Below are 15,842 nucleotides of genomic sequence, written 5' to 3' on the forward strand. Positions count from 1 at the left end.
GACCACTTATCATGTATTAGAGAGGTGGTCAACCCCTAAAAAAGACCCGAGTAATATATATCCAAGATTTACTCTTATACGTTTTGAATTGGTTTGAGGTTGAAGTCGAAACCAAAAACGATGGGTGAAAACAAAAAAATAGAGTTGCTGAAACTCCAAGAGATCAAGTATGCTATCTTTGAAGAACTTTATATTCATGCAAGGCTTTTAGGACAGTGGCACACCATAGAGCACAATGGGAGCCTTCAGCAAACGTACTTCGCAAACTATGGGTCCTTATAGTATTGAAGGCCTTCCCATAGTTCCTCTTGCAATCGATCCATCTTCCGAATGACAATCTCGGTGGGTCAATGTTGTGGAACACTATGTTCCTCCTCCAATCGATCAATCTCATGTACGACAATCCTGGGTTGTCAAGGGACCCATTGCAAAATGGCTTCATTAAAATTAAGTCAAATAAATACAACTCATCAAATACTAAGAACAATAAGAATACCAACAAGAATACACATAAGAGACTAACTATAGTATAAATAATAAATCATTGAAATCACAAAAGAATCTAACGCAATTACTATAATTTACATAATCTAGAAATCAACTATTAACTTTTAAGACTTGTAAATGTACATGCCATCAACATGAAACTACCACAACAACACAAAGCAACTATAGACGCGCTTGGTAGATGCGTAAAATAGCGGGCGCGTCTATATGCATTGCTTTAGTAGAGGAATTACGGGCGCATCTAAATGCACGTCTAAAAGCTCATCTATTTGCGCGTAAATTACCGCATCTATGTACGCATCTAACCTGAGAAAATACGGGCCCGTCTAACATCCTGTTTATTAGCGCGTCTATTTGCGCGTGTATTAGCACGTTTATTTGCGCGTTTACACTGAGAATCAAACGCGCATTTAGACGCGTAAATAGACGCAAACCAGAGAATACAGAAAGTGAGATTTTGGTGTACATCATTGCTTTCCAAACATTGCCCATGATTACCAAAGCACATAATTTTTTGCAAGCCCACATATACAAGAATTAAGTGAGATGAGGAGAATGAGACAATATGTAAAATAGTTTTGCCAATATCAATTATGGGGCTACGGTTCAATCTCATCCTCAATGAGATCAACCCTTGCCAAACTATCTACTTCAAAATCCAAACAAGTGTTTAGATCTACAAATACATTCAACCCACTACTACTTGTGCCACTCATGTGCTCATCGAAATCAGCATCTCGAATGGTAGGCTCGTCCTCACAGGTAATGGCCTCAATATCTGTATCTCCTATCTCATGATCATCCTCCTCTCTTGTATCACGATCATCATCACGTCCATGGCCATGATCATCCTCCATACGCTCCATATTAGTAAATGTACTATACATCACTTTGGAACGTGGCATAATAGGTATGACATGCCACCATCTATTATTATCCACCATTGGTTGATAGACAACCTTATTCAAACACAAATACAATCATGTTACTTTTCTTGCATCAAATATTTAAAAGCGAGTATTTTTATATGTGTGCACAGTACCTGTTCACATTGTTGCAATAGTACTAGTGTGTCCTTCCTACTTTGCCAAAACTTTGTGGAGTCAATAGTTACAAAGCCACTTGCATGGCGTTTGATTGTTGCATTAGGGCCTCTTTCCACCAGGTCCTTAAACCACTTTACATCCAAAACATACACAAAGAAGCGTCGAAAGTAAAGCATAATAATATCTTGGATTATGCCACAATAATCATCCATGGCTCCATTGGCTCCCTCAAAGCTAGCAATGACGCTGCAATCTTGTGTGTTTCTCTTATCATCAATCCGTTGTGTTCGAAAATGCATGCCCTCACACCATATAGCCTGGGAAGTCATGCATCGTCCACATCAAGACTGCTTTGCAGTTGAAGTCTCGTGACGAGGGAGGCCTGCTCACATCATGCACCTCGATACCTCTCCAAAGTATCTCTAGCTCATCAATCAAAGGCTCCAAATAAACATCAGGGTTTTTGACTTTATGTTTCCGTGGAATTAGAAGGGACAGCATGACATGTCCTTTCTTAATAGCCATAGAGGGTGGAAGATTGTAATTCACCAATACCACTGGCCATACACTGTAAGACGTGCTTTTGAGACCAAATGGGTTCACACCATCCATACCCAATCCAAGTCTCAAGCTCCTAGGTTCTTCCTTGAAGCTTGGCCATGTGTCTTCAATATGCTTCCACGCAAGAGAGTCCGTGGGAGTTCTCCACTTGCCATCGGTTGATCGATGGGAGGAATGCCATGACATGAGCTCTGCAATAGATTTGCACTTGAACATATGTTGGATGCGAGGGATTATGGGAAAATGTCGCAATACCTTACGAGGCACGTCCAAGGTTTTGAGATCTGCTCTATATCTTGCCTCTCCACAAGTAGGACACTCTCTTGCATCCTTATGTAGTCCACGAAACAAAACGCAATCGTTGACACATGCATGGATGCGCTTGTAATCTAATCCTCCAAGAGAGATCACATGTTTCCTTGCCATATCTCTTGAGGTCAGTAGTTTATTCTCCCTTGGAAGCATTTTACACAATAGCCTGCACGTGAAGACCATAAATGAGGAAAAGCATTCGAGTAATTGACCCACTAGCATAATTCACCATGTTTGCAAAATCGACTTTAAAGCTTACTTGAGTAATGCATTCAAACTTGCATTGCTCCATCCATAGATGGTTTGCAAGTTTAGTAACTCAAGGGAGGCATGTAGAACAGAGAATGTGCACCCCTCAAACAGTGGAGTCGATGCTGCAGTAAAAAGATCATCCTGCTCCATGCTATTATCCCTCCCTTGATGGACATATAAATCCCGCACCATATCATCAAACACCTCCTCCTCCACGGCTTCATGAGGTAATGGCGGAGGGCTACTATCACCATCACTCCATGCATCCGTAACGGTCCCTCCTGAAGATCCCACCTCATATCGCCGACGCTTCGCCTCCTCATGACGGGCATAGGGTAACATATGCGAGTGTGGCACTGCATCCTGTATTAAATTAAAACGGGATCATAACTCAAACATATGAACACCCATAGGTATCTGAATCAACCTTAACTTACAAACCCTTACCCTGTTTACGGTCACATCCCATTCTCCATACTTTGAGATATGATTGAGTGTAATCCTGCGTGCACGATACATGTTTCCTCGACATCGATCACACAGACATTTGATTTTTTGCTCCAACCACATTTCGCGATGGTGGATACGGAGGGATTCATCCTCACTGGAGCTACTTGTTGAAGATGAAGACATCCTACAAACAAATAACCCACCAAATTTGCTCTTCTTCAAATGTTTAATTTAAACTTTGTGGCGCGTCTATAGCCGCATCTATAGTCGCATCTAAAATCGCATCTAACGGCACGTCTAAACGCGCGTCTACTCTGTGTATTTAGACGCACCTATAGACGCGCTATTAGACGCGACTATAGACACGGCTTTTAAACCTGCTTTTCGACGCGCTGCTCGCTTTGCTTTTCTTTACAATACTTATACTTCGTGCGGCTTGCTTCCTTCTTTATTAGCAGATCCATAGTTTCGACGCTTAAGAGGGACGTTCCCATACTTACTTCCAAGCTTACACTCAAGAGAAAGGCACCCACACTTACTTCTAAGCTTAAAGGAGAGGAGGACTAACAAGGAGGAGAAGCAACTTTGAAAAAGAGAGAAGAACCTTCCATACCTTTATCCAAGTAAGTCTTTTTGCAGTTGATCTTGTTTGGAAGTTTGCTCTCTTCAGATTTGTACTTTCTCGTATCCAAGAAGCGCATGATCTGGGTATCAATGTCACGTTTTTGTGTCGGGCGCAATGTCCTTTTCTACTTTTTAGAAATCCTGTCTGTCAGAGCGCGTCTATAGGCACGTCTCAGAGTGCATCTAAAAGCGCGTCTATAGGCGCCTCTAAATGCACGTCTGGCTTGTTGTAGACACAGACAGACGCGTCTATAGACGCTCTGTTAGACACATCTATAGACGCGCAAATCAGACGGGTCTATAGATGCACTTTGACAGTAATAGATTTTCTTCCCCTTTCTTCTCAGCTCATCAGTAATAGATTTTTTTCCTTTTTTCCAGTTCAACATGTGGCCAGGAAGCGCTTCTAGCTTACCTAATCCTCGAGAATCTATTTGGACTTATATAACCTTTTAGGGCACCCTCCTAGTCCTGCAGAGTTATACGGGTATATGACGGGTACTCTAAACACTCCCCAGGAGTCGGCACTACAGACTCCAAGCCACCCCACACCGCGTGAGATCACCTCAGCGGAGTCAGCATAGCCGTCTTATGCCCCTTCTTATGCCCCTTCCCCCGTACCGTCTTATGCCCCTTCCCCCATGCCGTCTTATGTCCCTTCTGCCATCCTGTCTTATGTCCCTTCCCCCATGCCGTCAGGAGGTCCTTTTGTCTCGGCGAGCCGTCGACGTATTCCTGTGCCGTCGAGACTCGGTTCTCCAGCTACAAGTGGTCAGCGTAGTCCCGTGCAGTCCCTAGCTACGTGTGGCCAGCGTACGAGCTCGACACGACAGGGTAGCAGGCGTAGTAGTAGGGAGAGTGGTGGGGGATGCATGGCACAATGCTTTGGGCCATGTGGCGGTGAGGAGGATGATGATTCAGATGATTTAGACGTGCCTCTGGGTGATGGTACGATTTATTATGACATCACTCAGACAGGAGGCATCTTGATGGATGCGCGGGGGAAGGACATCATGGCCTTCATGTGCTCTATAATTGCTAACAATTACAGAGATTGCTTTATCCACTACAAAGACCACCCAAAGAGGTTGGCTGATGAGACCCTAGCTACTGTTCGCTCTAGGTATCCTAACCCCCCCAATCGCCAATTCACAGATAAATGAGGGAAGTCAAAGATTGTTACGATACTTAGCAATAAAAGATCTTCGCTTAAGAGGCAGGCACTAGCGGAGCTTGCCAGGCTTGAGGCAGGTCAACCACCAAGGGGCCCGCCCCACACCGCTCACAAGCGTGAGTGGAAGAAGGCAATGAAGTCAGCGAGGGAGGACCCCAGTCTGCAGCACATGGAGGCACGGAGGATCCAGATGGAGGAATATGGAAGCGCGCATTTTGGAGCAGGGGGTGTTGAATCATGGGAGGCTCAATTTGTAAGTATCGATCTCAAATTATATTGTTTATGTAGTTAATTAGGAGGTTGGTTGTTTCTTTGTACTAATCCCTCCGCAAAGTGTGTCGCGGTCATGCAGCTTGAGATCGTGGGCAGATACCCTACTCCAGTGGAGATAGCCTACCACCGCCACCATCGCAGAGGAGATACATGGAGGCACTTCTATGATGACGGGTTGATTACTGAGGAGCAGTATACCCGAGCTACTGGAGCGGCCCCCCAAGTATTTGAAAGTAATTAAATAATGCCAAAATTATAAGTAAAGATTTGATTTTTCATACATTGATATATGTTGTCCCTTGTTTAAAGGCCCATGCACAAGACGACGAGGAAGATGAGGAAGCAGGCGCAGAAGGGAGCGCAGAAGGGAGCGTGGAAGGCAGCGAGGATTAGTCATAGAAGTAGTGCTAGCTACTCTTTTTGGTACTTAAAGCCACTGGCTTGGCTTCGTGCCTCTTGTATATAGACTCCTCTTATTTTTTGTACTTGAAGCCACATGACATGGCTTAGCTTCCTTATTTTTTGTACTTGAAGCCACATGACGTGGCTTAGCTTCGTGCTATATGTATATACAAGTACTTTTTGAGCTTTCAATTTTATTGCGTTTTGGAGTTGTAATGTTTTATTTGGAATTGTAATTAAAATGCGGTTGGCTGTAAGAATTGAATTACACAATGTGGATATGGGACTCTTGTAACTATATAGCATACACAACATACACAGTATTCTGTAAATTTTATTTTTAAAAAAAAGCGCGTCTATCAGTGCGTTTAAAAACGCGTTTATATTTGCGTCTGTCTGTTCGACTTGTGTCTATATGTGCGTCTATAAACGTGTTTATAAGTGCATCTATTTATGCGTCTAAGTGCACGTCTATATGCGTGTGTATCTGATATATAGACGCACAATTAGACGTGGGTCTCCAGACGTGAAAATAGACGCGCAAATAGATGCGCCCGTAAGTTTTTTATTTAGTTCATGAAACGCGTCTGTGCGCGCGTCTATGGGTGCATTGTCTTATTGTGTACTATTCACATCTTAAACCTGGAAGATTAGACATAAAATAGTATTACAAGACCAAAATTATTTAGATCAATTTCGCTAATCGGGTGCTAATCACATCTAGTTGGGAAGGTCATTATTAGGGTGATGCAAGCTACCATATAAATATGGGAGCTATACACCTAGATAGCAATCAGCTCTACTTGATATGCCTATTATAGTAATACAATATCTTCCTAGGTCAAAATGGGGTGATCAAGCTAGCAAACGAGAGCCACACACCCAACTTTGAGATTTCTCTCTCTCTCTCTCTCTCTCTCTCTCTCTCTCTCTCTCTCTCTCTCTATCTATCTATCTATCTATCTATCTATCTATTTTTATCTATCTATCTATCTATCTATTTATCTATATATTTTGATTTATTTATTTATGTATTTATTTATTTATTTATACATTTTAGTTAGGATGGGGTGATTATGTTGGCAATTATACTTGGCCTTGATTGACATACACAAGAACTCCTTAAAAACCTAAAAACATCACTAGAAAACACGGTAGACATTATGGGAATTGTACAATAAATGAGGATGAAACTCATCTTTATAGATTTTTTATGTACATTACCACATTGTATTTTGGGTTTACAATATAGGAGAATCAAGCAATCACATGTTGCGATGTAGCAAAAGGCCACCTGGTAGCATGTAATTGATTGCTTTCATGAAAAAATAAAGCCAAAATATTACACAATAAATTAGATATATCATGTGGTAATTCATATATAGCATGCAACAATATTTTTTTTACCACTCCATGTTTGTGCTATATTGCACAGTATCTATCTATTCAGCTAGAGTCCTTAATCTAATTGAAAAAATTTTAGTTTTGGGGATTTTGTAAAGATTAAATCATATTTTCATAATAAAAAGGTTCTCAAGAAACCATGTACATGGTTTCATTTCCTCATGTAGTCCAAGCATCACATTGTAGGCCAATGCCATAGTTGCATGTATGGACACTTCTAGCATTTTATTTTGCCATTTTACCACTCATATTTGTGCTATATTGCACAGTATCTATTTGTTCAGCTAGAGTCCTTAATCTAATTGAGAAAAATGTAGTTTTGGGGTCTTTAACATTTTTTAATGATTTTGTAAATATTAAATCATATTTTCATAATAAAAAAGTTCTCAAAAAACCATGTACATGGTTTCATTTCCTTATCCTTGTTCTATGCTTTAAGGTTCTCCATGCATGTAGTCCAAGCGTCACATTTTAGGCTAATGCCATAGTTGTATGTATAGACACTTCTAAAATTTTATTTTGTTAATGGAAAATGTAAGTCCATCTCTATTATATAGCATTTTCATGTTTCCATTGCCTTAAGTTGAAAATGTTATATGGCCACTTAGCTTATCCCTCATCACTCTTGGCCACATGCTAGCATGCCCATATGGCCCAAATATTGGTTGATCAATTACGCACATATAAGGCCACTTAACATGCCCCCCTTGATAAATTATACTAGCTTCTTTAACATTGAAGTGGTAGTGAGCCATTTTTGTTAAGTGTGTATGGTGGCTGCATCTCCTAGGGATAGTGGGCTTGGATTTGTGGGTTCTATGCCAAGTGCCATAGGAGCAATCTAATGAGTGGGGTGGAATTTGAGACATCCCATGAGTGAGAATGGTTCTTAAGTTTTTTGAAAAAAAAAAAAAAATTTTAAGAATGGTTCTTAAGTTGGGAAGACACCTGAGGCAAATGTGAGGAATATAGTGGATAAGAAGGAGGGCAAGGAACCCAAGATGCCTCCTATGCTGATGTTGTGGCCCATAAGCTTCAAGATGGATTCTTACATAGATTATAAAGCAAAGAAGATGCTAACAAGGAAGATATTGCATGGCATCCAAGAGATGTTGATTGAAAGGGATGGCTGGATTCGAGCAAGAAGTACATGATGGTCTATGAGATCCCATTGGAGATTGTCAAGCCAGAGCTTGAAAAGATCACAAAGAGTGTCACGTATGTCTTCTTCATGGTATGGGTACCTCAATGGTGGAGCTCAAGAAATTCTTGGCCTATGAGTGCAAACTCTTGTCGAACGGTTTCTTGGATAGATTTTTTTCTTTTCTCTACTATGCTTCTAAAGCTCTCCGAGGGTAGTTGGTGGGAAAGTATTTTATTTGCCAGAGCAATGGTCTTGGTGATGCCATGGAGTCCATCTTTTAGTTTGGATGATTATCTTGTTTAGGTTGAAGTTTCCTAGTTTGCCATCCTAGCTAGGGGGATGTTGAGCTCTAGGCCCACTAGTTCTCTAGCAAAGATTCTCTTTATTCCTCTGTCTATAACAAAAGAGTGCCATCTTAAAAGATTATGGATTCTTTGGGATAGAGGATAGGAGGTTCTAAAATTTGTGTAGATTTTGCTACCTAATGGTGTGGTTCTTGCACAATCTGCCGTGCATTTTGGTCCCTTTCCTTACTCTTAGTTTATTTGTAAGGAAACGAGGCATTTTGTGAAAAATTGTCCAGATAAGGCCCAAAACATCGTGCTTGCAAGGAGAAAAAAAACTCTCATTATGTAGGAGTTATGTAGGAGCATTATATCGGTCGATCGATCGAATCCCATGCCTAAGCATTATATTGGTGGTCGATCGGATCCCATGCCTAAGCAACATGCAAGGTCCCCAAGCAACTCATAGTGGTTCAAGAACACTAAGACCTTATCATGATTTCAAAAAGACTAATGGAGCTATGAAGGATGTGCCCTAGAAGACAGTGGGGATCAAAGGTCTCTATGCTGGAAGGACCTTCTTGACCACCTATCCAAACGATGCTCTACCTATGGTGGCTGACAAGATTGTGGAGCTGGTGATGTAGTCTAGTGTTGTGGGGGAGACATCATGTCAAGAAGTTTGGGAAGCTCCTTCACATGTGAAAATGCAAGCGGGTGCCATTTTTGAATTTTTGAAAGAGTTTATGTCATAATCCAATCACAAGAAGTAGCTACAATGAGGACAAGGTCTTGGGAAAAGTAACCTTGGAGGATTCTAGGCTTTACTGCAAATGCACAATTGACTTGTGCTTATTCCAAAGTGGATCAAGGATGTAACAAGGAATACTAGTTTGGGCAAATAAAATAGGTTCCACTTTGTCTAGGATGCATACAAGGTCTTTGCTCAACAAGTATAGCAAAGGTGCCCAAGGGTTGGGAAAGGATACAAGTATATGCTTGATCACTTGGAATCTTTTTGGTTGTTTTGATAAAGTGAAGCCAAAGGGATGTGTTATGGCTCATAAGAACCAGATGTAGTGCTTCTATAAGAGCTTAAGTGCAGGGAGAGTGATTGGTTTTCCTTTTGGTGTCTTGGATTTGAAGTGTTTGTCAATTGTTCTAGTACAGGAAAGGTGGTTCTACCATTCTAGTTCATAGTGCGTTGGGTCCATGAAGGTTGGTTTGTGGCTATAGCCATTGCTATGAGTGGGTTTGAGTTTAAAGTTGCTAGCATTTATGCTACAAATTGCCCTCATAATAGGACTGTGTAAATTTCCTTTAAATTGATCTTTGGTTGGACATGACATAGGCCCCAAGGGATAGGTCACATGTGGAAAAATCTTTATTAAGATCAAGGATTGACTGTTGGGAAAATTTGTACTTGAATGGGGGTTTGATTTATTGCACAAAGCTAAATATTGGTAGTTTGGGAGGGTTTTTATGAAATAATAGACAAAAAAAAGATGACTTTAGAATAGGTAGAACTCATAGATTCTATGTGTCAAATGAGGAGTGTTGGATGCTTACTCCTATGGGTGGAAAGTATCTATTGTCAACTAGTCTTTCTAATCGTGTTCTAATCTGCTAGTGGTTTTTGTAAGCGGAGGGTGGGAAATCCATGGATATTTCCTTCATGTTCAAAAAAAGATACTTATTGAACAAAAAATTATGTATGATGGTGCATGCTTCTTGAAAGAATCTAGGAAGGTGTTGGGTTTTAGTTGACTAAAAATTAAGAAAGATTAAGAAATGGCTTAGTCCTAATGAAAGGGACATGGTAGGGTACAAAGAGTCCTAACCCCCCCACCTAGGTGGGTTAAGCCCACAAGTGACCCCACCTCTTACACCCCTCTTACACCTAGGTGAGAGGGCTCCACCATATACAAAATTTAAAATTTGAAAACTCAAATTTTGAATTCCCTCCCTCCTCTCTCCTCCCTCCCTCCCCTCCACCTCCACCCTCCTCCTCCCCCTACCCCCTCCCTCTTGATCCTCCCTCCCTCCTCCCCCTTCCCTCCTCCTCCTCCTTCTCCCTTCCCCCTCCCTCCTGCTCCTACCTCCCCCCTCCTTCCTCCTCCATTCCTACTCCTCCTTCGCCTCCCCTCCTAGTCCACACCTTCTCACAACTCTAGTCCTCCCTCCCTCCATCCTCCTCCATGCCTACTTGTCCTCCCCCCTACATATGTCCTCTTCATCTACTAGTTCTCCCTCCTCCTCCTCGCCATTATCCCTCCTGTGTGTTGCTCCTTCACACCTGCTTCTCCACACCCGGTCCTTCTCCACACGGGCTACTCCACTCCTTTACTCATGGCACCATTCGAGTAGGTCTCCAACAAGTACCAAGTTCACTTAGAGTTGGAGGTTCAATATGCAAGCACACATAGTTTGGGATTGAAGGGAGCTTCCAAATTGCACAATATTCATTTGCAAGGAAAGAAGCATCTTGACATTTGGGTAGAAGGATCCTTGTATCCTTTAGATCTTGCCACCCAAAAGAGCCCTCCTTTTCATACAATGCATGAGCTTGTTCGGTTTCTTGGCAATGGACATGCTGGGTTGCTTGGTTATTGCAATTGATTGAACAATGCTCAAACAATGGCTGCTATGCAAGCAAGTGAGGTGCATAGAGCCCAAGTAGAACAATTAGCACATGTAACAAATAGCACCATTGTTGCAATGCATAACCTAGATAGGAGCTTCAAAGATAGAACAAGGATCTTCATGATAAAGCCAATGCACTGGAGTTGGAGAGACAAAATTGTAAGAATCACTCTGTAAGCTAATTGAAACCAAAAAAGGTTTGGAAAAATCTATATACAGCCAAGTTCAACGGGTTGTAGATAAGGAATGAGAAAAGGTAGGCTACAAGGTTGGTTATCCAATGTTCCAATGAAATTTCACTCATTTGTGCTACATTTTTTGTGCTAAGTTTTGCTTCCGTTCTTCTTTAGGAACTTCATGGAAGATGTGATGGGAAGAATAGATGGGGATGATATTGATCGTTCATATGCTTTAGCCAATTTATTGAAGTCAAGTGATGTCATCAAGATAGTAAAGGACCCAAGACATAAACCCCTGCGTGTGCAAATTGCTAAAGAGGTGATTAAGGATTTTAGGGACATTGTAGATGCAAAGGAGTTTCTTGGAGATTGTGATGCTACTGGTGTAAGTCGTGAAGCTTACACAACTATTTTTAAAAGTTTCAAGTTTGCTCTTCTGGGAAAGTATAAGAAGTCTATGGTGCCACCCCCACACCTTAGTCTGTGAGGAATGCACAGCGAGAAACAAAACAACATGTAAGAGAAATGCTTGGAGGGTACCATTGCATAAGAGTTTAAAAAAACTGGTTTGCAATGATTCAGGATTAATGCTTTCAACAATGTCTACTTGGATGTTGAGAAATTGCAAAAAGTAATGGTTGAATTCTATGGCATGAGAGAAGATGAAAGAGGAAATCCATTACAGCCAGGGATGATTTTTTCATGTTAGTTTTGTAAAGAAGTGAAACTTTATATTGGCATCGAAAGTATATATGCCATAATAAAAATAAAATCCTAGAATATTCACCAAGATTTGAAACTTTATGTAAAAATTTTAAAAGTTTTGCTAGGATTTACATACTTTACTCAAGAATTCAAAAGAAAATATAGTAAATTATACTATGTTTTGTCAATATTGTGAAACTAAAAATAATAGGTTGATTAGCTTTTACCAATATTTTATATTAATATAAAAGCATAGCTTTGATAAATACATCCATGATTACAGCACTGCACTTTAATTAGTTTCATTTTCATATCGTGTTTATCCTAAATATTTCTTTTTTTTGCTGTAAAGAATGCAATGGCAAGCTCATATTTGTTACCAAAATTGATGAAGCTCAATTGGTTAAAGAACACAAGTTAGAGAGAGTGAGCATCTGCATTATGAACAAAGCCTTAGCCTTTGTTCAAGTGGACGAGGAACTTGAGCAAGATTTCTCAGCTCAATTTAAGAAAGACATATAGTGGCTTGTAGCATTTCAGACTCCAAAAGAGTGCCATGAGACAGTGAAGTGGGTTTTTCCTAAAATAGGAACCCCATCAACTATCCAAAGACAAGACGAAGGGAAAACATTGATACTAGATCACCATGGAACATTTTGAGTTGAACGGCATCTTGTTGGTGATTCAAAAACCCTCAAATAATTGCATGGTTGTGATACAAGGGCAAATGTAGTGTTCATAACCAAAACCCATTGTCTCTTCATAGCTTCCAAAGGTTATTGATCCTCAACACTCAAGGTTGCAACACAACCTGGCCAAAGAAAAATCCTAGTAGAGGAATAGGCCAAGACTTGGGAGTCAAAAGAGCAAAAATGGATCTCTTTAGCCCTTTAAGTTAAGGAAGGGTCTAAATATACCTTAGAGAAGTAAGAGAAGCATCTATTAGGTAGTGGTTTAAGAGAGTTCCTAACCTTCATTTGTTTAGTGAATCATGAGGATGGATTAAAAGTGTATTTGCATGCAAGTGAATGCCATGGAGGCATAGCACAAGAAATTGTTGGGAAATTGTTCAAGTGGAGAAGATTTATCACCATTGTTGGAGACCAAGTAAGTGCATATTGCTCACTCTTTTGCATCTACTTCAATTCCATTGTGAAAAATTAGCATAGTACCTATGGGTAGCACAGTGGAAGAATTTGCCATTGGGGTAGAAGTTGTTGCAAGAATTGCATGCCAAAATCAGGAAAATACACACTTGGGGTAGAAAAGTGTTTATACCAGAGGTCATATGCTTAGTTGGTCAAGAATGAATGCATTAGTGCACTTGAAATAAAATTTTACTAGTAAATTGGAGTTGGAGCATGCATATAAGGGCAGTGTATACCCGAAATTAGATGCATGTGATGCCCAAAAGCTTGGGATAAATTTCCAATTTGGCAAGTCATTGCAAGCACACGTTTGGAAGGCATTTTGTGGCTATTTAATGCCAAAACACACTCATTTATAGAAATTAGAAAATGCCATAAGTGCATTAGTACATGCTTGAATTGGTGCTCAAAAGTGGGCTGTTAGTACTCAAATTTGGTGCTCTTGGATGCCTAAAAATTGAGCAAGTGTAAGCACTTGAAAAGAGAGTGAATTCTCATATTTGGATGCCATTTACCTCACTTGAAATGAATGTGCTCAAAGAAATAAAAAAAGTGCCATTTATTTGAGGTTTGCTAAGTTGCATTTAGAAGCAAATATTGTCAATCAAGCATGGGTGAAACTACTCCAATAAGTTCCCAAATAGTGGGTGAAAAGTTGACAAAGGATAATTATAGTGCTTGGTCTTATAGAATAGAAAACTTCCTCATGGAAAAAGGTCTTTAGGGATTGATCATAGGCAAAGATGAAAGCCCGGAGTTGCCATGGGATGAACCATCAAATGAGCTAAAATTGGAGTACAAAACATGGGTGGGAAAATCAAGAAAGGTAATGCATTGGATATCTTTATGCATTTTTGATACACTCATCCCTCACATGAAGAAGGCTAACATGTCTAAAGAAGCTTGGGATATCATTCACAAATTATATGGCACAAGCACAGAGGCAAGGAAAATTCAATTCAAGCAACTACTCCACAAAATGTAGAGAGGAAATAGAAGCTCATCATAGACTAAGTGGCTAAGATAAGGCAAATTATAGGAAAATTAGCCTCTATAAATTGCAATGTGGAAGATGAAGATTTGGTGTCTATCACCTTCAATGGTCTAGGACCTCAAATTGGATACTTCTATTTCCATGCGTGGCATTGGTTGCATTATGTTTGAAAGAAGAGGTGAAACTTGGGCTCAAAGCCTCCACAGGTAGTGGAAGAGAATTTGTTTTATCATCAAGGTGGAAGAGGTGATTTTAGAGGGCAAAGTGGACCACCAAGAGGTCATGGAAGAGCCTCATATGCCCCTCAAAACACTATGGATAGAACTGAGTTTGCTTAAAGAGGATGTGGTTACATGCCAAGAGGAAGGGGGAGAGCGACACCCTGTGGTAGAGTAAGGACCTCTCATACTCAACAAGCTAAAAATTGTCACTTTTCTAGAAAATATGGGCATTTTGAAAGAGATTGTTATGCCAATCATAATGCCACACATAGAGGGCATGGTGGGAGACCACGATATAATCATTATGTTAGTGGAAGAGAGCATGCACATGAGCATGGATATGGCACTCACCTCTTTAGTATGGAGCGTGTTATGAGTAGCATGCAAGAGCCTTCTTTTAGTGATGATTGGTTCATAGATTTAGGAGCCACAAATCACATGACACAACATGGTGAGTGGTTTTTAAAAAAAGGATGAGATACTAGGTGAGGAGATGATACTCTGCACAAGATTATCATATTGGTGATATTCTGTTAAGGGATAAATATGGTGTGGAGAATAATTGGGAGATGCTTTATATGTACTCACAGTCGCAAAAAATCTTGCTTCCATTGGCCAAATGGCTGATGAAGACTATCAAGTGCGCTTTAATAAGTTTGGATGCTTTGTGGAGGAGTTTCATAATGGCAAAGTGGGCAAGAATTTTGAAGGGAAAAAGAGAGGAAGATTGTTCACATTTGATGCAGGAAAGCCCTATTTACAACAAGATATGTATGCCACTAATACTCCCAAACAAGATCAAGAGGCTGAACTTTGGCACAAAAGACATGGGCACATTAATTATAAACGCTTAAAGGAGATGCAAACAAAAGAATTAGTGGGAGGGCTGCCCACATTTGACCATTTAGATTTTAGCCATGTATGCTCTGCATGTCAATTTGCAAAACAAACAAGATTTCCATTTCCAAAGTGGGGGAAAATGAGCAAGTACCCTTTGGAAATAGTTCACTCAGGTATTTGGGGACCAACGGATCATGCAACACCTAGGGGAGCAAGATATTATATCACTTTTATACAACTAGATGACATGGGTCTATTTTTTTAAAGCAAAAAATGATGCCTTTTAAATGTTTTACCAATCTAAAAGAATGATAGAGAAGGAGCTTGGGCATTATATCAAGTTCTTTCATACACATGGAGAATATATGTTCTATGAATTTGATGAGTCTTGTATAGTCAAGGCATTAAGAGATGGGTCACTTGTAGAGACACTCCTCAACAAAACTCCATTTTGCGGAATGAAAGAATAGGGTGAGTGGTGACATGGGTAGAGCCATGATGGATAAGATGAATATGCCATTGATGTTTTGGGCTAAAGTGGTGCATACAGCTGTGTATATCATGAATAGAATACCCATGAATGCCATATATGGGTTGACAAGTTTTGAAAAGCTTTATAGGTACAAGCCAACCTTGGCTTATTTGAAGGTGTTCGGATGCATGTGTTATGTGCATGTGC

The sequence above is a fragment of the Dipteris shenzhenensis genome, chromosome 18 (genome assembly GCF_047967505.1).
Source record: "Dipteris shenzhenensis isolate YYH24624 ecotype China chromosome 18, Dip_SZ_1.0, whole genome shotgun sequence".
NCBI classification, from domain to species: Eukaryota; Viridiplantae; Streptophyta; class Polypodiopsida; order Gleicheniales; family Dipteridaceae; genus Dipteris; species Dipteris shenzhenensis.